This window comes from Plectrocnemia conspersa, unplaced genomic scaffold, assembly GCF_051122295.1.
Source record: "Plectrocnemia conspersa isolate PC_06_02 unplaced genomic scaffold, ASM5112229v1 ptg000008l, whole genome shotgun sequence".
Lineage (NCBI taxonomy): Eukaryota > Metazoa > Arthropoda > Insecta > Trichoptera > Polycentropodidae > Plectrocnemia > Plectrocnemia conspersa.
The window spans coordinates 20277552-20298856 of NW_028277172.1; the positions used below are offsets into that span (position 1 = coordinate 20277552).

General features: G+C 33.7%; 1 protein-coding gene and 1 long non-coding RNA gene across 5 annotated transcripts in view; one reads left to right on the top strand and one right to left on the bottom strand.

Annotated features, from left to right (window-relative positions):
* KrT95D (phosphofurin acidic cluster sorting protein KrT95D) overlaps positions 1-21305 on the bottom strand; it is a 100794-nt gene that overhangs the window by 68390 nt on the left and 11099 nt on the right. The window lies entirely within an intron of this gene.
* On the top strand, positions 11375-16191 carry LOC148233303 (uncharacterized). The gene is made up of 2 exons (XR_015810328.1): positions 11375-11863; positions 11900-16191. It is a non-coding gene; the product is annotated as an uncharacterized LOC148233303 (long non-coding RNA).

A 21305-nucleotide genomic window follows, 5' to 3' on the forward strand; every position in this document is an offset into this window, starting at 1 on the left:
TGAACTTATTTTACATTTAACTTTCAGTATTGTAAAGTGACACATTGTTACATTTTCTAAAAATCCTTGCCCGGCAGAATTCTTTTATAGTTGAGGCGGAAGCTTTTAACTAGAAATTCGAGCAGAGCATTACACTAAAGTTTGCGATAAAGCATCGAAAATGCGCAGTTTCGTTACGCGGAGCGCGTTGCTTTTGGCGATACTTTGTCTGGAATCCCAGCGAAGCGAAGTACTCCGTGTTGTCGGAGAGGATTTAGAGAAAAAATCTCGGATATCTCTACAAGAAGGAGTACATATATTATCCGTATTTTTATCTTAGTGCTTTTTTGCTAGTAACGTTGGAGTACAATTCATTGAATTCTCGCCATAATCTGTGTGCAAAGAAGCATTTTTTAATATGCTGAATGGCGGTATCGACCAAAAACAGTGAAAGATCGACCACCGTACATGTACGGCGATACAGTTTAGTGTTAATTATCCATATTTGAAACTCGACTTTGAGTTGTAAAATTTAATTTTCCGTGGAATGTTTTGGCATCTCGCGCTGCGCGTGGACAATAATATGATTAATATAGCTTTTAGCTATAAACTAGCTGTTAATTTATAACCTTTATATTTAAAAGACGGTCCCTTGTTTTTGTAACGATTACGATGCTAGTTTATTTATAAGTGCTCTTGGAATCTCATCTTGTGTTTATTTCGACTTAAAATATTAAAATACCACTGTGAAGCATTGAAAATAAACACATGTCGCAAAAATAATAACGCATATTTTTGCGGAAGATATAATTTTAACTATCTTAACGCCTCGTCTTTCTTCTTTCAAACTTAAATGTAGAATAACCATACCCTTGGGTAGCTTCTAAGATTAATTTCATTTTCCACGGGCCTTAATATACAACAACCTCGAATGACATATTTGTATTCAGGTCAAGATCTAAAATAATATTTCTATTAAAAAGATAAATTAGAGCTGCACTCTAGAACAGTTTGAATAATAAAATCGCGTCATGTACACAAAACCTTTTTAAATCAGATTTATGTGATGTGTACGGATCAAAGTCGAAAGCGATACCTCTCTTGGCAATTCTTGAACAACACGAGCACCTTCGAAAATCCTCTAACAACAAACAAATCTCAGATTTGCTTCAACCGTCCTTGAGTTCGTTCAAAGTGGCGTAGTAATTCAATCTTTATTTGATGCAAATATTTTCTTTGGAGCGCAGTTAATTTTGACGACGAGCATAAGAAATCTGCACACCTGCCCCATTTCAATGCAGTTAATCACCACCGTATTTTAAATTCGTAAACAAGACGATCGTGACTGTGCATCAATTTGAATTACTAATTATTTATTTATATATACTGTATAATAAAATGTTTTCAGTTGGCTGTTTATTTATAACATACATAATAAAAAAAATACTGTTTTTATGTATGTATATGATTTTCAAGTATATAATGAAACAATTTAATTAACGTCGTAATCAACAAACTTATCAAATGCATTGGGTCCATATTGAAAAATAAATCAAGGGGTGTTGTTCAAAGGTATAATTAATAAATCTCATAAGTGCTCAAGTAATATTTTTTTAATCTCTTGAACATACATTTATATCAAAGGTCATACAAATTTCTTTGTTTAGTATTCACTACCCAAATCCAAATCCCTGAAACTTTCTGGGTCAATCCTATCTCACATAGCCTAATCCATAATCATGACAAATGCTATATTCGAGGTCCTTGACGGCAGAGGTGACCGTGCGGTTGCATTGAGCTAATACAAAACCTGTCATTGTGATAATTGAAGGAGACGTGCACGTTATTATCAAAAGGGTTCCTCGTCAGAGCTGACGTCGAGATAGGATAATCGGCTTTAACCTCGGTAGCATCTGCTCAATAAATAAACATGCAAATCTCCGCATGCATAATAACAAGCCGAACATAAAGAAGCGAGACAGCGATCTAATTTGTATGATAAGACTGTACCGGAAAAAAATCGAGTCTGGAAATGGGAAAAATTCGACGTTTTCCGCGTCTAAAAATACGATCGCCGTTAAAGCTGACCTTTTCCCGGGGAGAAAAACTCAGCTGTGAAAAATAATATAAAAACAAAGATTCGCAATGCCATTTTGGATTTATAAAACAAGAACACGGCTCATAAATACTGTCGTTATAACGTTTGGTATTATGTCTTATGACGGTTATTATCCACGCCAGAAGGGATAACCGATCGTCAAAAACTTATGCACAATAATGTTTATGATATATTTTAAGTACGCAGTAATTATACGAACGTGTCTTAAAGTATGCATGAAGTTTAAATAGGGATGTTTTGTGATTTCTCGAAGTATTTATATTATAATTACTATATATGTACATACATAATCATGTAACATGTTTATGTATATATTGTATTTAAAAATAAATTAAGTTTTATAAATCCATGCTGCTTTCTACACCGGATATGTGAAAAGGCATTGAATTTATTTTAATATTTTTAGAGCAGTGGTTCTCAATCTTCCAAGGGAAGGTATGAACAATTAAAATTAAATTAGGGTTCACTTTTTTAACAAAAACGAAATAAAAAAATTCTTGGCGCTTTCATGCAGAAATGTTGTCATGTAGATAATTGAAATATTTGTAGGTATTTGAAAAATAGTTTTGATTGAATATTCGATATTCATCGTAATTTTTAAATTTTATCTCAAGAGATTAAATTGTATTATCATGAAAGCTGAATATCGTTTGAACTAGGAAATATTTTTTTTTCTGTAGCGCTAAGTTGAAAAATTGTAAATGTCTTAATATGAACGTTAGATAACCGAGCGTTCCCACTGCGACGGTGCCGACAAGATGTTATTGCTTTTGACCTGGATTTTTGACTTCTGAGAAGCGATAATTGTTTACTCTACTGTTGGTCAAAATTCGATTTAGATATGCTTCATTAGATTCTCACTTATTGTAAGTCATAAGATTGTTATAAAAAGATTTATTATGAACTCTGCCAGTTGCTATACTGTTCAATATTGTGTCATGTGCATTATTGATATCGACACCACGAGTTGATAATTTGAATGCAACTAAATCGAGAATTATTTCTGCAGAAACATTACGAGTTCCTGCTATACCTAACTGTGGTGCCGCATTATAAATACACCAAAGAGCCGCATGCGGCTCTCGAGCCGCCATTGGCTATGTATGACATATAACGAATAAGGCTTCATGAATTGTAAACAAAAAAATTTAAAGATTCTAAATATTCATTAAGTTAATTTTAGCTCACATATTTAGAGCTTCTAAGAAGTGTCATGATTTTTTAATAATCGCCGGAATTATTTAGTAATATATGTATATTAGAAGGTTGTATGTTAAACGTTATGCGGATATAGCTAGTTATTTCCTACACGCTGTGCTTGATAGCTGCTTTTCACCGGAGTTACTATCGAGTTTACACATTCGAAAACGTCGATAGTTGCTCTAGTCTAGTAACACTCTCTCTCACACACCCTTCCTTTGTGAGCGCAATCACTATACGCCCATCCCTCATTTTACTGTGTATACAAGTTAAAGCTCGTGCATATTTTCGCAAAACAATTTTCTCATAAAACTAGACGAGGGTCGGTCGATCCACTTCAGTCTATACACTTTCAACTCTGAAACTCATCGCGCCGCTGATGAATATTGACAAGAGTAAATTAGGGTTAAAATAACTATTGAGGTTAAGCATCGTATAACCGAACACGCTCGATTATCAATTACTATTATAGTGAGCGGCGATGTTACTTACAATATTACGAAACAGTCCATTAAGCAATTGGGGACGTCATAAGAAAAGATTCAGTCCAAGAAAACATATCAGTTGTAAGATTATGATGCTAATAAAATGTGGCAAATACTAAGGCGCATAATACATTAGTGAAGCATTGATTTAAGCACCATATGCACTAGCGTGCAAAAAGGCGCATTATCTTCGAAATCGTTCTATATCGTATTTAACTAAAGATATGTTATATATTTAATATTTTTTAGCGTGCGAGTGGTAATTAGACACAGATTGAGGAACTGCAGTATATAGTTTACATGTAATTTCAATGAATGTTCGATGAACGAGGCAGCACCGGCCGTTGTTGCCGCCAAGTTTTGGCCATAATATATTGAATGTTTATTCAAATATTTATTACACGAAAAATAAAATAAAAATCTGTATTGAACAAATAAATTAAAGTAAACGATTAAATAGTAAAATTAAAGCAAAAATGAAAAAAAAATTAAAACATCATGTGATAAAAATATTTTTAAATCATATATGAAAAGTAATACAGTTATCAAATAAAATATTATTACTTTATTGCATCCCTTCAATACTATCAAAACAAGGAAAAGCATACAATCAATGTAAGATTCAATGAGTTTGTGGTTTAATTTGTCGTGAATATTATTTCGATTACTGCTATAAATTTATGTTTGCTCATTATATTATGCGATTGATTTTTATTCTTAATTATGACCCAAAGATTTTTTATCAACATTTTTCCTTATATTCTGAAATATTTAAATAAAATACATTATTAATATAATATATGTAAATTTAAGCTCAAGTGCTTTTTCATTAAGCAGAAGAAAATAAATAAGCTCGAAATAGCGTAGTCCCTACAGTTTCAGACTGGTTCGAGATACGGCAGTAAAATACGCTATTATTAAAAAAAGTGACATATAATAATTATTAATTATATAAATGTCACCGATTTCCAGATTTTTAGTCTAATGGTTCAATATATGTATGTCTGATTGACCCATCCAGTTGGTACTGATTTACTTCGTTGTAATGCATTGGGCTTACGCCTGTCTAGTTACAACGGAAGATTAAATAGAAAAATTCAGGACAGTTCTATAATCCATTGCCTTCACTGTTCAATCAAAAAAGTGGATACCTTCCATTTCAGAATATAAGAAGCACCCCCTGATTATGTTGCACTTTGGATTTCGCACAGTTTCCTATATATATTTTTTACTATATCTATCGCTAACGTAGTGCAATCAAATTCATGTTTTACATGTATTACTCACAATCTTCACCTAGGATAGCTATTCATTGCATAATAATATAAATATACCCCCGAATGAGTGATAAAAAGTTCCGATTAATCTAACAATTTGATGAATTTTGATTTTGCTTGCTCAGAATTATTTCTGTTTTTAAGACTTATTCGAAGGTTTTACTCCTGCGGGCTTCCTAATATACTATTATCAAATATAAATATTGTCACGTTTGTGCGAATCCTTAAAATTTTAATTAATTTAAAAGCAAATCCATAATCCTTTAATGGATTAGAAAGCATACAAATTGCAATTTGTATGTTTATATTTGCATACACACATAAATAATTTAATAAGCTTATCGTTTGATAACCACTGCTTGGCATTGTATATTTAAAAAGTTTTTTAATTAGTTACATGTTTTATAAATAATGTATCTAACTTTTCTCGAAACGCTGCATCTTGACAATTTTAAGTTGCGTTATTCACGTTTCCAAAATTCGCATTACTCGAATCAGATTCTTAGGAAGAATGTCCGCATCGAACCGAAATAAATTCGAACACAATCGCCGCGAAATCTGGGTGGGCGTCTCTTTCCCAGGAAATTCACGAATTTCCCGGACGGCTGCCATGATTCATTTCGGGCATAACCGCGAGTAAGTTCGGCGGATCGTGAATTATTTGGAACCGATTCGAAACGACGGTTTATTTTATAAATATATCGAAAGGTGGTGGCACAGGTGATGGCGCCTGTCGTTCTTCTCTGGTCGGTCGCTTGGCAACGCAACAAGAGAAAATTCTGGGTCGCCCGAGCTGAGATGGAGGAAAAAAGGTTAAACAGAAATAAACGAGAAAAATAAATTCGCAGAAGATAAATTCTAATTGGGCGGTCAAACCGCAATTCGGGTTCTCCGGCCGTCCGTCGAGAGAGCCAGTTAATTTTTTATCGCGCAAATTTAGATTTAAGATTCAATAAAAGCAAAATGAGAACATTAATTAACATAAAATATTATTAACGACGCATGGTCGGATTAAATGGACCACACTTACCTCAAAATGAGAAAATAAAATGAAACTATAAAAAAAAAATTGATCACATCTGCGTTAAGCGAAGCGATGATTTCCTTGTTGTCTATGTCGATATCATTACCGATTGTATCAGTATAAATATTTTAGTGTTTTTTCCTCGAGGCTCTGAAATACTGGTAATACCGGTATTGGACCAAAAAGTGATCTTCGGTACTAAGGGTATTAAAAAATGAACTACCAGTAGTACCAAATTTCCATATTTATAAGCAAAAGCAGAATAAACAATGTCATTGTGGGGTTTAACCCAAGGAGTTTTATCGGGATAAGATATTAAAGTAGAATAATATTATCCCTTTTAGTCAAAGAGGGCCGAAATATCGGCATACTCTACCTATGTTATATTTTTTCGCGACGTGTCAACATAAAAAGAGTACGTTTGTTTTATCTAAAGGCAAATCTTACAGTACCTAGCAGTTCTCAATAATTATGTTGCGTAACAGAGAAATGACAGCGCCCTTTTTTATGATAGGGATGTATGGCGAAGTGAAAACAAAAGCAAGTATTGCATATACGGAATTCTATCTACTATTTGTACATTTTTATTTCCATTCAGACATATTTTTACCCAAATAGTCCCCGGAATATGCTTCATTAAACATTGCTGTTTAACATTAGCAATAAGTAAACCGCAAAAACCATATTTAAATAAAAAATGTTTTTGAAAAAAATGCGCGAAATGTATGTTTAAAAAAAATGCAATGCTATTTTTTTCTGTTGCAAACTAAAGATAGGTTATACTTTTGGCATCCAAATACCCGCACAAATTCATTACCCGGGGCACGCAAGGAACCGGGTACCCGCCTTGATTCCGGGTAATTGTTGTCAACTATTATATACTGATCCGGAGCTCAAATTTACGAATACTATATATCTTGGATTTTGAATTTTATCTTGAATTTTAATCATAATTCATTTTACCTTTTCGATACCCAGCTTATCACTACCTACTCTATATATAGCTGTGATTTTAACTGACTTCTTGGAAGCACCGAATATCATTGCCCGGAAGGGTTTAACTAATCTTTAAATCGGTTTTGCAAAATGGAAAAAAAAAATTTTTGCTTCTTTAAAATCGTGTGACAACGGATGTTTAATTTAAAAAAAAATACATTATATTGAAATGAAAAGAACCGGTTAAAATATCTGGTTCTCGGTTCCTTTAAAAAACGCGGGTACCCGGGGCCCCAGTTCTTACCCGGTTTGAAAGCCCTAGTTATACTAGGCGATATAATTAAAATGTGTTTTTTTTTAAATGAAACTTGATTTATATTTTATTTTAAGTAAATAAATATATGTTTTTTATCATTGTAACAACTAAAAATTATTGCTTTTTATTTTCTAAGATAAAAGTTATTTATAACATTATTTATTTAAATTATTATTGCAAAAAAAATTTTGCAATAATAATTTCACATTTTGAACAAACAGATTTACAATTTTCTACGCTTTCTTATAAGGTGCTTTCGAATAATCGTAACTGACAAAAAATAAAGAAGTACCTAGCAGTTCCCAGTAATTCTAAGATAAAATTGTTTTAATTAAAATAATAAATATCGAAGAGTTGCCGGGGTATTCGAATGCTTTGGTTTTTTAATCAATACACATGGTGAATCTTGCGAGCGGTACTCTGATTATTTTTCAGTAAATTTATTAAAATAATAATAATAATAATGTCAATACTAATAATACCGGTATTGACTGTTTTTCTCGGTAATAGCGGTATTATAGCAATCCCTAGATACCATTCATTTCACTCAATGAGGGGTGGTGTCGACAATCCATCAACTGGAAGCTGTAGTGCCATAGATTAGTGGTCTCTAAACTTATTTGATCGCGCACCTCTAAGGCAGAAAAAATATATTTCACATCTCTGAATATATACCAAGCTCTAATACAAGTTCTGATATCATCGTAGATGTGAATTGCGCGATTGCGTCCCTTGTTCTTAACCGTTACGGCCAGGACGTTAGCACTCGTCTTACAAAAGGTTTGTAAGCGTTACATCGCTACAGAATTAATGTGAGATTATATATTAATTGGTATAATTCAACATACATATGTATGTATGTGTATGAGGAGCTGAATACAATTATTTTGTAATAAATCCATCATGACGCATTGAAGAAGCCTGTAAAAACACGGTGGATTTGTAATAAATATTAAAGCTTTAATTCTAGTCACACTTTATATTACAATATTAATATAATCAAGTATCACCGTCGATACAAAATATAATATGGCAATTATGTTTTAATAGTTTCCTCTATAACTTACCGAGAACATCGTGCTTCGCAATAATTATAAGACAGTGACCTTAATTCAAATTGTTTAAAGCACCGAATGGCACTTTCTTCGTGCAAGAAGAATAATCGTGATCTGAATATATATGGATTTACAATCTGTATTCAATACAAGTTCTTCGCATAGCAAACAAATCGCTCCTACTCTCCAAAGAAAATTCCTCGTGTGCAGTGAACGATCTCGATAACCTTGAGCGCATCATTCTAAAAACCGATTTGATCACATAAAACCTTTTTTTGACCGACCGAACTCTTTCGGTTCGATCGAACGAGAAAAAGGAGCAGAGCAAAACTTCTGCGACAAAGGAGCGAGACGAATCTCCAGACAATGCGGTGGATTCCAAAGAATGAGATGGAATATATGAGGCGAGAGAGATAGACACAAGTTCGACAACAAAACTACACATGGTTTTCCGCTAGAACCCGCTGTGAGACAAATCCGTCGGGAAAATTACTTTTCCAGCCCTATGAACTCGGTAATGGATAAATAATGATGTTCATATGCGGCAGTCTTCTACGATCGCACAAACACAAGAGCAGCGAATAAAACTGGTTTAGAAATATGATTATTGTATAGAACAAACATAGTCAAATTATGGAATAGATTTATTGTTACATGCGTTCGTGTAATAGTGACTACTAAACAAATAAACTGACTTTGATCGATTGTGATTAGACCCATGAGTTGCATTTGTTGAGTTCGCCCTTAATATCTTCAGAATCGACTACGCAATATCGATAGTACAAGACTTTAGTTACCCAACAGATAACAACGTGTATCTCATACTTTCAAACACGGTTTAAATGTGATACCATATCGGACGTAATTGACCGTGCCTCGTAAGCGTCTCCATTATATTCTATGGCAATAGCCCGGAAAGAAACGGACGTCTGAACACTTGGAAGAATGGGAAGGGTTCAATCGTGCGAGATGAAAATTTTCCCGACGGAAGCTGTTTCGTATTGTTATGCTATAGTTACACGAAGCGACCTTGCGACATCTGAATCGTCCGCGTAGCTAAAGCACCCGTTTGGCATTAAAGCTGTGCCAAGTTCAAGTATCGGACGGCGATGAAAAAATGCGTACATACATACAAACTTGTGTTACGTAAGTGTATGGCAGGGAAAATTCGGTCGCCAGGAACGGCGAAAGTTGGCACGCGAGCGAGAACCGGCGCCCAAAACAAACGGTGGTAATGTTTTGATTGTGCATAATACACAAAATGTATGAGCTATTAATTACTGGCGAACATGTAACGATCTGGCTTTGTAATTGCGCGCAATTAATTCTGAAGTTCAAATATTAAACTTGACGGAATACCATTAACCATTAATTTATTAGCAATGATATTTTTACCTTTCGCGTATATATTCTATACTTTTTATCATGTAGGAGAGAGAAAGAATGAAAGGGAAAACGAATAATTTAAAATACCTATGGTAATACCTGTTGCAACTTATGTATAAGAAACTTTGTAATAGAAGCAACTAAATGGCGGTTTATTAGAGGTTTGTTTTTTGAATTGGCAACACTTTTTTCAGCAGATTTGTGATCAGTTTGGTTTGCCATTTCACTATGAATAGACTTGGATTATTTCGAAAATCGTGGTCCAGTTCGCGCCACGTCCATTTTACGGTCGACATAAACGTCCATCCAAGCAACTAATTTGAATAACCATGGATCGTTTTCGCGCCACGCGTATTCTAATTTATAATACGCATCCGCAGAGACGTCGTACAGTGCGCACTGAAGAAGTTGTTTCTGCTGTGGAGCGTAGTATTGAGGAGGACCCGAATGAGTCATTTCACCATGGTGCACAGCAATTGGAGCTTTATCCATCCACTTTATAAACGATTTTGCGGAAAGATATTGATTTACGAGCTTACAAGATCCATCTCGTGCAAGAATTGAATCATATTGTGCGTTGATCATATTGTGCGTTGTACGTTCGGCGAATATGCCGAAAACGAGATTGCTCTTGATAATCATTTTCCCCACAAAATTCTGTTCAGATGTGAGGCTCATTTTTGATTGAATGGCTACGTCAACAAGCAAAATTGCCGCATTATTTAGACGCCGTTACATCCACAAAATGTCACTGTTTGGTGTGCTTTATGAGCTGATGTAATCATTGGTCCATATTTATTCAAAAAATGATGGCGGCCAGAACGTTACAGTCAATGGAAAGAGTTCATGATTTTTTAAAATTAATTAAAAAATTCACAACTTTTCGTACCCAATTGAATAGTATTATTTTGGAAGAGCTTTGGTTTCTACAAGACGGCGCAACATGCCATAAGCGCGCGCCACAATCAATTTACTGAAACATTCGACGAGCGCTAGTCTAAACCAAAGACAATGGACAACTTGGAAGCCAACATTCGCCGCGTTATTACCGATACTAGACCCCAGCTGCTCGAAAATTGGTCGAAAATTGTTCTTACAGATGCGCTTTATTAAAAAGATTTAGTAAAAAAAAAAGACAAAAATCCCTGCCACTTCTCCAAAATGAACAGGGCAGTAACTTAAAATGGTAAAAAAGCGCTAAATACCTGAACTTACACTTAAATTTAATAAACATATCTTGAAACTTCGCTACGGAGGGCTTGCTGCAATTGCGGCTCTTAGACCGATATTTAATAGAAAGAGAGCGCTAAATATATATACATGATGTGGAACAACAGTAATACCAAGTCATTCTAGCAATACAGCTATAAAAATAATATATAATACACCCTTTTATACTAATCTAAAAAATTGTATAATAGCCTTCAAATACCAGCGATCAAAGAACAGTGTCATTTTCACAAATTTTGTGAATCGGGGACCTTGATCAAAACAATTTCAATACAAGCAAAAAATATCGAAGCATGTATTGATTTACAAGTTAAAGACAACACAGCAATGGTTCTAGATCTTTAGTGAAATGTACTCCAATTTTCACTACTTTTTTTCCTGAATTGTTTTTTTCTTTTGCTTAAATTGTAAAAGGCTTTTAATTTTTTACAATAGATTAGAACCACTAACGATTTATTTTATGTTGTTATCTTTATTAAATTGTACATATTAAAATGTTTATAAACCAGTAACATGTATAGTATACATATAGAATTGGTGTTTGTAAAATTATTTATATTGTTGAAATAAAACTAATATTTAATAACTAATCGGTTACCATTTATAAACCCTTTAATTTATTGAAATAATATTTAAATAATTCATTGTATAAATAGGTTCTCCACCACATATTAGCAAATTTCGAAATGGCACACAAAAATATTAGCCGCGGTTAATCTCACATAAATGGTAACCGATTTAGTTGTCCTATTTTAAGAGGATTGCAGATTCCATAAGCATATAGGAAAGGCAACACATTAAATGGTCAGAATAAAAATGAAATCTCGGTCAAAATTTTATTAACATATTACTCCGGGTGAGAATAAATATCAAATGGTTAGAATAAAAATAGCATACGGTCAGAATAAAAATATAGGACGATCATGTGAATTAAAAAAATAAATATCTTATAAATATTTGATTAATATAATTGCTTTGTAAATGTATTTTATTAGAGATCAGATATGTATAAAAATAGTGCAGCTATTCTAAATTGGTTAATGGGTGCCGCACCAAATGTAGGAGAGTAATCTCACGCCTCAAAAATTGCTATTTTTTGATCGGATTGTAATTGGGTATTAAATGTCAATGTAGAACGAAAACAATAATGGCTAAGTGCAAATCATACACAGCTACCAACACCATAAAGGTATAAAATATGCATTGAGTATCAAGTTATTTAATCAAGAAATTTAAGTCAACAATTTATAATATACAAATATTGATGATGCATTGACGATTATAATATTAATTGATAAGCTTACAACACAATCTTGAATTTAGACTTGATTTATCCGATTTTATAGTACAGTAAAGCATGCATCACTGCGTCAGATAATTGGTCTTGATTTACACGTTACATAAAATACAAAAGCGAGATTTTCACACGGTGTTTAAAAAAGTCGAGTAAAAAATCAAACAAATTGGCAAGGTATACACTTAGTATAAATCCATTGTCTACGGATGACACTTGGATATATACGCAGCAATACAATAATAAATAACGTTGTCATTCTAGACGTGATAGACGAAAACCATTCAATAGATTCGTGCGCAGAATATCTATTCGAGGAGTATGGATTTAAAGACGTTACAGGAAAAAGGAGAAAAACTATAGCTTTTAGCTCTCTCATTGCGCTGAAAAAGGTGACAATGACACGATTCATCATGACTCCTGGCGTCTTCAACTATAATCGGTTTGCACGTGAATTTATTTTTCCCGCGGATATGCAAATGATATTGCTCATGACTGAGTGTTGGCAAACTTGGCGCAGGAAGTTCTGAAAACTTCCCATGATGGAATTTCCATCGAAACGTCCGTTTTCATTTGCATCGGAGGTACGAAACTGGCAATTAAAATCGCTCGTTAAGATCGCATGCGGTATAACGTAATTTATTCACTGCACATAAAAGCGCGCTCGTAAAACCATGCGCGAATGTGCGCTTTGTTTCATTTAGCTTTCGTTTTATGATAGCAGTTGATGAGACTCGATAATCAACAATCGGAAAAATATGTAGCAAAGTAAGATAAGAACAGGCGACCTGTCCCCATCTACTAGTACCTGCCAAGCTACCTCGATTCGTCCATACGACACTGGCGTTCGATAAACAAACGTGAAAATTGTACAGCACCCGGATGTGATACGACTACCTGATCGAATATGCATTGGTCTTAGCCAAAATTATCCTGGACTATGCAATGCTAGTTGCTGATACCCAGCGTATTTAATAAATAGCGCAAATGTACTCAAAGTTAACCGCTTTGCAGTCCTCGAGTCGTTCATGCGGGGAAGATGTCCGGCCCAAATGAGACGTTATATTTTAAAAAAAAGTTATCATTTATATACGAGTGCTTTTGAGAAGCCTGCGTAGACCTACCATGTCAATGTCAAATATGATGGCAATTTACCAAGAATAGTGGTAAATGGGCGAGCCTAGAATAGCCTGTGTCAGCTACGAACTTCAAAATAGGTCGAATTTAAACGGCGATGGTCTTTTTAATTTGTTCTCTTCGAACGCCGTTGTATGACCCTGAGAGCGAATTGGCCAAAATATGCAACGGTTTGTAGTTGATTAATGTGACCCACAGGCCGTATGCAGCATGATATTTACCAAACTAGCACCAGGTGATAGTTTGCTCAACTCCTCTCTCTTCACTCTATATACTAATGACTTTCCTATTTTTGAAAATAGTGGCTTATCAATGTACGCTGACGACAAAGACGTCATAACTAGTTCTTACGGTATAACTAAGAATAAACTGAATTAATGTGTTTTACAACACGCAGACAACACTTGCCTCGATCTCTTAAAAGTAAACAAGGAAACTGAGGATGAGTCAAATATATGGACTACAAGCTTAAATTCACTAAACATGTCGTGAAAGTCAGGTCAGAAAAAGGCGTGCTTAAACCAATATTTAACAAAGAAGCGCATTAACTAGTTGGCTACGTTAGACGTGTATACACATCAATCCAAAAAATTAATTCGTTGCGTTTGGCAGGTATACGTGTCGTGTAAAATTTAAAAAAATACCATTCACTACAAACAAAAAATGTCATTTATTGTATTTTTCTTTTATATTAATAATAAAAAGTAGGGATTTTTAAAACTACATTCCGCAGTTAAGTGGTTATCAATTAACAATAAAATGTTACTATATAAACAACTAATTAGGTCGGTAATGAAATACGCTTGCTCGGTGTGGAGTAACACCAGCAATTCATTTTTTTCTAAGTATTATAATTTTATTTTATCTTTTAAATTTTCTCTTGCGAACTAAAAAAATGGTTATAAACCAGACACTTCTAATGTATCATGTGCTCATAAACTTGTAATAAACGTTTATTTAACAAAAAGAAGCATATCGTACATGATATGATTTAATCAATTAAGCCATTTTAATAAACATATTTAATTAAAAACGTTTCACACTTCACCCACAACGATTTTATATTTTTTAAATAAACTCAATACATTATAAAAATGAATTCCGCAGTTAACTTGTTATCAATAAATAATAAGTTTACTACATAAACAGTCAATTATACCGATAATAAAATACGCTTGCTCGGTGTGGAGTAACACCAGCAATTCGTGTTATTCTAAGCTATAAGTCATTTAAAATAAAGCGATAAAAATAATATACTATAATTTTATTTTATCTTTTTAACTTTCTTTTGTAAACTAAAAAAATGTTATAATCCTGTAACTTGTAATGTATAATAATATATAGTATCCAGTGTTTTTAAACTTGTAATAAACGGTTATTTAACAAAAAAAAGCATATCGTATATGATATAATTTTATCGATTAAGACATTTCAATAGACATATTTAATTAAAAACGTTTCACACTTCACTCACAACGACTTAATATTTCTTAACTAAACTCATATACATGCATACATATGTGTTGTGCAAATCGAGTTAGCGTCGTTCGCGAGCGATATTTTATACTATTGCGATTAAATTTTCACAATAACAGGCGTGTTGGGGTTTTAATTATACGTGTGTTTTGCAAAACCACACACGTATGTATAATACATACATACGTATATCATCGTATGCTGTTAACATAAATAGAATTACACATTGACTGCATGCTTTTTATTACTATTATCGACGGTCATGCTAGTTGCATACACAGAGAAAATCCAAATACGAACATAAGTTTCAAATAAAACTATTATTTCCTCCTAAGATCAAATGATTCGGCAAATTTATTAGATTATCAATCGCGATCATGCAGTTACTGCAGTGCTTATCATTGATGCAACAACCCAACGAAGTGTCCATCGTCACATTAAATGATAAATAGTATATCTTTATTGAACTGTAGCGATTCATTATTAACACGGTACACGCGCGTCTGAAATCCAACGAGCAATGCCCGCAAACCTAGCAGCCATCAAAAAGTACGCTCGCATTTTTACGATCCCTTACGTTTTTTACATGCACGACGGTGTATATAATGCGGCACATAAACGGACTAGACGCTCGGACTTATTTGACAACGGTCTTACGCCACCAGGACACGCGCTCAAGAGAAAATACCAGCGACTTCAAGAAGGGCCTACCAATGCAACCGAATATCGAAGTGACTAAATGAACCTGCACGCTTCAGAACAGTTATTATAATATAAACTTCTACGCACAATTTGATGACATGAAAAAGATGTTGCGTATGATAGTGTCGTTTGGCCACCGTCGGGAAATGCGTAACTCGAATTCCAAACGGCGGCGACGGCGGCAAAAATAAACAAACGAGCACGTGGCGCCTGAATACTGTTCTATATGCACTTGTGTAGTAAATATGCTCCGTTTGAAGAAACACAACATTGCGATGTGATGATCGATCATGTTCCGACTCCTTTCAACGATATGCGTGAAATGTTTTTGGTGCTAATGGAATGTTTGCACTTGAATAACAACTTTTTTCTACGTGGTGGCGTTTTCCCGGTACAAATCAGACAGGCTTGGTCAAAAAGGTGCAACGATTTTTATTGCAGTCGCGTTGGACAACCTTATTTAAGATATACCACAGATTAAATATGCTTCATTAAATCTATGGCAGCAGGAACATTCAAAACCCTAAACACATTTGATAGATTCAGATGATTTAGTTGTGCGATTCATACAACCCTCGCACGTGAACATGATTCCTACACCTGCTTCTGCCGTGAGATATTGGGTTTGTATCAATAATAGTAGCCTAGTGCAATTTTGCTAAGAGCGCTGGGATCCAATCATTTGCATTATCTGAGTAGCGTTTGTACAATGACACACGTTTTGAAGTTACAGAGGGGTGGTGTCGACAATTCCTTGATACAGATGGAATAATTGATCGATTTAAAAATTGGACTGCGATCCATTTTATTTATTCGGTAAGAAAAAAGTTTAACGAAGGTCGCCGGATTAATGATAAGATGCAGGTTAATCGCTACGGAATATTTATTTGTATCGCCAACTGAACGTGCTTTTCCCATCGCGTCGCCAAAAACCAAATAGTTTTTCTTGCCAATGTACCGCATAGATCCAGGGTAGCCAACTAAAATCGACCCCCACAAAAGCAGAATATCAATTTTGTTCAGATTATATTAAACCAAAAATCAGCATGCAATGTTTCATCAACATAATATGTAGAATGATAATGCAGGATGACCTCAATCATGGTTGTTTATTCCAATGCAGTTGAAATTCAACATTTATTGTTTCATTAATAAAAGCTTATCGAATCCAATGCGAATTGCATTAAGCTATGATTCAGAATTACGTACTATATATTCGAAATAGCTTTTAAACGCACGATTTGTTGCTCGTTCGATTACTTTGTTTTCATGCAAATTCTATTCGGTTTGCGTCGCTATAATTATAGCAAATTGTATACGATATAGTGTATTTAATGCATGAAGAATAGCGTCACGTTACATTAAAACTACATTAAACATTTGTTGATAATATTATATTTAAAGAAGGTAGTATTAGAAACGTTATCTGAGGTAATCAATAAGTGATTATTATCATCCATTCCAATCTTCCAGATACGATAGAAAATTAAAATAATAATAGTTTCATGAGAAATTCGAACTTCTTAATCAATCGCTCTCACCACTACTCCATAATACATATACGTATATCATTTTTTAATTTAGATAATAATACAGCCAATTTTTCGAACCTCTCGACAGGATACGAAATGATCAACAGCAAAATTACATGTCAAAAACACTAGATGATATGACATATATTATTTTTTCCGACGACTGAATATTTTATCGTTTTGCTCTCGATTTGCCTCTTATACACAGTCACATTGCATATATATTTTTTTTAATTTCCGGTATACGTAAAAGGTCACGTCGCTAAAAAATACAAATACACAAAATGTTTTGACTGTTTTATAATAATAAAAAATAGACAGACTTCGATCTTAGTCCATACTACATCTTGCCGAAGATTTGAACGACCCTGATTTAAGAACTCAACTAAAATAAGTCGAACGTGCGTGAATCAAGATTTTTCTAATCTACGAATATTGTTAAGTGTATTGGAAATCTTGTGTATAAATTTATGGCCAAGTTATTTCCACTTACATTTTTAAAAGGTTTTCAAAAATACGCATTATGCGTATTAGATTTTTCTTCGCGTATAATACGTTCAAATTCACATTTGAAATTCAAATTTTAAGTGAAAATTTTTGAGAACTGCTGTGCGAAAGGGAAACTTTTTACGAACATATGTGCTCACAATTTCTAATATAATCTGCGTATAAAACTCGGCTCTATGCATAATCATCGTAATATATATAACATTTTTTTTCGAGCTCTGCCATTGTAACTAACGCTTTATACACAGCGTGGAATTAGCAGAGAAGAGAGTAAAAAATTGCTCATAAATAAAAATAGTTAGCCTTAAATGTTATTTATATTTATGACTAATTGGATGTCCAGGCAACAGGCTAGTTAAATATGAAATAAGCAAGTCATTTGATATTACAGTATACAACGTGATGGAAAAGTGAAACTTTTCCAAGTACACAAATATCATATTACATTATGACAGTAAATCGACATTGTTTCCTTTTAAGCCTCTCAAGTCACGGCCCAAATATTTGAAAGGAAATAAACAAAGAGTTTATTAGAAGATATCGATTTTATCCATCAGACTTGAAAGGAATCGAAGGACGTCAGATAATATATTATATTACATATGTTGTATTGAGTATATTATATTATGATTTATTTTCATAAATATTATATAAGGTCACTCAAAATGAGTCTCCTTGTTTCTTCATATTTTAATTAACATAACGTCATAAATAGAGAACACTCTTGGGGCATTATACAACATTCTGTACCATACGGTCAGTCAGGACACTAATAAAATCTATAGCAGCTAGCTCGTGGCGATAAGTATTAAGTTGATCAATTAACTTTCCGGTTTTGAGGCCAAAGAGGTGTGACTTTGCACCAAAAATAAGCATCGGAAAAGCTGTTATCAGTTTATTTTATAAGCATACTATATGAATTACCGCATATATATCAAGTGGTGGATTCAAAACGGCAGGTCATGGAAATCGGGAGTCTTCGCTGGAGTGTCGAGTAGAATTATTGTCGACTGTGATCTGTCGTGATTAGGGATTGCAATACTGATAATACTGGTACGCGGCAAAAATCGACTTTCGGTACAACCGATTGTAAAAACATTTTTTTTTCTCAAATCTGTACATTTTATTTGCTGAAAACGATATCTCGATGGCTTATAGCCATAAAAACGACAACACTTATAGCTAAAATTTAATTTATATTAGTTTGAGCATGAGTAGAAATATATTTCTAAGTATACAAGAGATATATCTTTTGAAAATAAAATCGCATTTTAAACAAACAGATTTAAAGTTTCTCTAGGTTCTTTCGGAAAATCAAAACTGAAGGAATTTATGATTTTCATTGGAATAAATTGGCGAGTGGTGTTCTGGCTCCTGGTATTAAAATTTAGTAAGCATTCAGAAGCAATCGACCAAAGTCGATGATTTTCTCGAATTTTTGTTTCAAAAAAAGAAAGATTTGCCGCCCGTATTTACAAAAATATTTTTTCTTGCATGATAACAAAATAATGAAATTGAACACAGTCATCTTATTGATTTTTAATAGTACTCGTAAAACACACGATAAAGGATCAGCGTATAAAGTATTTTTAGAAGTGCCTGAATGTGAGGAAGATTATATAAAAGCTTTTTATCGTTTGAAACATGAAATATGTATAAACAGACAAACGGATGCTTGTCATGCTTGTTAATTTAATTTCCCATAAAAAGTGTTCCTTCAAAGAAAGTATTTCGACTCTTGTATCCTTGGATTTTTTCGAAAAATTCGCAATCACGTATCAACATTCAACAATATATTACAGCATATACCTAGCAATAAAGCGGTTTTAGTTCGACTTTGAATAAATGGACATTTTTTGGTCTATTTTATTACAAATTAATAATAAAAAAAAATGTTTTTTCTTTCGGAAATACCGGTATTATTTCAATTCATAGTCGTAAAGATGCTGGACGATCATCTGGTGTGTCTCGTACTGTGACTCATTAGCGTCTCTGATTACGTCTTTCTCCGTCTGCCTTTTTCTGGCCAAGTGTCACATCTATATTGCTGGTTCGAGACAGCTCTGGCGAGTCACAGATTAGGATGTTGGTGGGGCAATTGCATCGCTTCTTGGAAGCGAAACCCTCGAAATGAATTAACGCCTTGAATGCAAAATTATCAGATCAGTAACAAATGAGAAACACAACAATCGTTTTGCGCATCCTTTCCAAGCAAAAGAGTATTTTTTTAGGTATTTATGGGTGCTTAGGAATGTTTAGTCCCGAGATCTCTATTCCATTGTTAGGTCTTTCTATCGAGACGATATAGTGTTTATTTTCATTTGTTCGAAATGGTCGTTAGAATGGCCTCTAAATTAATTGTGAAGGTGGTTGAAATTATACAAGTTTACCGAAAAGATACAGAGAATTTAATTAAAATATCTCAAAAGCAAAACCTTCTGCGAAAAACTTTGATCCTGAAATCTGAGAAGAGTCAATTGTTGAGAATATTTCAGAACATCCTCGAAACCTTCACAGCAACATGATACAAAGATATGCAAAATAACAACATAAGATTGGTGGGATCAAAGAGCTTCATCAAGGCCTAATTTATAACACTAGCTTTTATTATAAGCGTCTTTCCAATGGTATAATATGTTTTAACAAGTGATTGATTTAATAAATAATTTACTATATTTCACTTAATTCAATAATGTTTTTTCGAATCTATCATCTAAGACACGCGACTCTAGCTCACTGCACGATTCGATCTTCATTTGACACCTTCTACTGATAAAACTCGGATATATTATAATTTTACGTAGCACTAATGCTACAGCGGCAATATGCACTGCAAGTGTCATCATTTCGCACTACATTAGTCAACCAAAACCTCATTAATTTTATCATATAAATATATTGAGCGAGCTTTGTTGATAAGTGCGTTTTTTCCTATCAGTTTCGCGATATTGATTATTAGCGTTGCGGTTAAGTACGTTATATTTGCGGGCTACTTTCGAATCAGTCATTAATCTCGTATCTACTCTAGAAAGCTATAGAGGATTAAACAAATAAAACCAAGAGTTATTCGTTAAAGATTTAAATTTTTGGGATTGATTTATAACAGGTTTAGAAGGCCACTTTAATTAATTGTAATGCATCTGGAAAGCATAACTGACAACGGATGTCCTTCCACTTCATTATTCATCGCGAATCCAACATCTTCCTGATTTAAATTCATGACACTGTATTGTCTAATCATAACTTCATTGTCATCAGGTTGATGATGAATTCCAGCAGCAGTTTCTCCTTTCGCAAACACGAAACGGTTCACTGAACCAACATTGCACTTGGATGGAAACTTTACTTTCCTAATAGCCTTATTATAGTTTATTTAAAAAATGTTTTATGTTCATATAAGAATATATATTCCTACAGAATTTAATTAAGAAGCTGATCTGCTTCTTGTTCAAATGTCTCTCACATCCATACGTGTTAAAGACCTAGATCTTTTTAAATCATACACATCAATCGAACTCAATTCGTTCCAATTCATCGTCAATCTGTTGAACCCGCGCCATAATGATTCGATTGAGTTTTCAATCTTATTTAACTTATGCATGCCCTACAACGCGCGCGGCTTGCGCTGTTGCACAAAGCGGAAAATGCAA